Below are 2,336 nucleotides of genomic sequence, written 5' to 3'. Positions count from 1 at the left end.
CAGTGTGTGATCTGGAGAAGTTACCCAAACCTTGAGCTCTTTGCCAGTGCAGCCCAATGCTGGCCGTAAGGTTGGGAGCCGTCTGTCTAGAACAAAACTGGACTGGCCCTGAAACATCCTTGTTGAATGCCAGTTGTCCCTAGGAGGAGGTTGGCTAGGACACCGTCAGCCTTTGCCATATGCATAGTATCACAGACTTGTCTCAAGACCAGCAGAAACTTCCTTGGACAAGCCTTTCCTTAAGGCTCCAAAGCTCACTCTGTTACAGGCTTGGGTCAAATTGATTAAAGCTACCTAAGAGGCCATGATTTTGCTCTCAGTCCTTCTCCTGGATTTGACAAGCAGTGAAAATCATGCCAACCTCTCTCCAGTTTGCCTAGAGCCAGCATTGTGATTCTGGTTGCTTTGTTTCTACAACATGCAAGAGAGGATCGTTCCAGCCAGGGGAAGCAGAGAGATCTCCTGTGATTATTACAAGGGTATTTCTCCCCTTTGCCTTTACAGATCTTGATGAAAATAGCATTTTTTAGTCCTGTGGGGCAACTCTGAGTTCCAAATTCAAGAGAAAAGTTGGCACAGTTGCTCATTCAGAAATTTGCAACCAACTTTGTGACTTTTTTCAAGGAAATTCAGACTCAACCATTCAGACCAGCTGCCTTTCATGGGTGCCACCATGGCATCAGTCTCACGGATGGCTGGCAGCCTGTCAAAGGCAACCATGGGCTTCTCATGTGGGATGCAATCCAACACATGTCCACTGACAGCTGCACCAACACTGAGCAGATACTGCGAGTGTTGGCCCAGCATTGCCTTATGCTTTCTCAATCTGTGATCAACACATTTCTGTCTCTGTTCTTGACCGGAGACATCACACCCTATGTCAGTCCATAAACCACCTTGAACCATACGTAGAACAAGTGCATATGGTGCTTGTCAAACCTATCCCTGCAATGCTCCTGCCTGGGCACTCCACCACGGACCTTTCCTCTAGCATAACCTGATTTAGACTTAATGGAAAACCTTGAAGCCAGCTATACATGAGCCAGCCATATGTAAGCCAGCATGTCAGCAGCTTAATCCGGGTGAGCTGACATTGTTTATTGATTGATCTGCTTCTGTTTTGTTCCAGGTCTAAAATGCAGTCATCACCCCCACTCTCCCCTACGAATGGGAAGCATGGGTGACCTACCGTCGTCATCTCAAGAACCTGGAGAGGTACCACCAACGAGGCCTCCAGAAAATCCTCCACATCAAATGGGAAGATTGGTGCATCCCGGCTGAAGCCAATGAGTTGGTGATCCTCAAGCACGAACTTTGCTGGACACGCTATGTGGATGCCTGACTCTCAACCCCAAAACACATGCTCTACTCAGTTTAGTCACTGCCTGAGATCTTGCGGTGGCCAGAGCACATGCTACAAGGACACCCTGAAGGCAAACCTCAAGAAAACAGATGCCGACATCAAGACCTGGGAGGAGTTGGCTGCCAACTGACTCCAATGATGCTGTAATGTCAACCAAGCGGCAGCCTGTTTTGAGGTAAAGTGTCTTGCCTTCAAAGCAGAGAAAGAAAAAGGAGAGCATTCCCTGTTTACAGCCTACTCTCCCCCACATAGAGACCTCCAAATTCTGTAGACAAATCAGTGGTTGAAGGATAGGACTATTAAGTCACCTCAAGACCCATCAACGAACTATGGCGGAGATGATCCTCCACTCCAGGGACTGCAATGACACTTGTGTTGAAGCACAATCTCAATGGCTGCATCATTGTCATCATGCAGCAAATTTCCACACCTTCCCTTGGCATAAAAAGGGTGACTCTGGTGGGACTTGAACCCACAACCTTTGAATAGCTTCCTTTTGTCATTAATTTAGAAGTCCAACGTGCTATCCATTGCACCACAGAGCCCACTTCTAGTACACTGCTCTTATGCTTTTCTATTGCCCAGGTGAGTGGTTCTCAACCTTTTTAGATTCAGGTCTCCTCTCTGCAATGGTTTGGAAAGTGGCAACTACACACTTGGGACCCACTGTTGTGCTGCCTCATCTGTCCTCTGTGGTTCCCAAGCAGGGTCCTGCCACCGCTGCTGCTGGGTACAATTGCCCCACATCCCCCATCACATCCTGCCCAGGAGAGCTGTGGCATGAGCATGTACTCCTGCCTGTTAGGGTTAACTTAAAGCAAGGTCTGCCGCGACTTTGTCGTGTGCCGTGCGATGGGTGTCAAGATGCCTTTTGAAGACCGTCAGGGTGGAGGACTGTACCGCCTCTAGAGATATGTCTTGCCCGAATCATGCTGGGGTCTATCCAAGGAATGGCACTACACATGGCATCGCA

The 2,336-nt window shown here is 48.6% G+C and overlaps 1 non-coding gene across 1 annotated transcript; it reads right to left on the bottom strand.

Annotated features, from left to right (window-relative positions):
- Positions 1–1,814: 1,814 nt before the first annotated feature.
- TRNAR-UCU (transfer RNA arginine (anticodon UCU)) lies at positions 1,815–1,908 on the bottom strand. Its single transcript has 2 exons — positions 1,872–1,908; positions 1,815–1,850 (listed from the first exon to the last, which is right to left on the bottom strand). It is a non-coding gene; the product is annotated as a tRNA-Arg (tRNA).
- Between the last annotated feature and the right edge of the window lie 428 nt (positions 1,909–2,336).

The sequence above is a fragment of the Crocodylus siamensis genome, chromosome 4, assembly GCF_052110815.1.
Source record: "Crocodylus siamensis isolate JL-2025a chromosome 4, ASM5211081v1, whole genome shotgun sequence".
Taxonomy (NCBI): domain Eukaryota; kingdom Metazoa; phylum Chordata; order Crocodylia; family Crocodylidae; genus Crocodylus; species Crocodylus siamensis.
The sequence above is the reverse complement of the archived record's forward strand: the minus strand, read 5'-3'. Positions and strand labels throughout refer to the sequence as shown.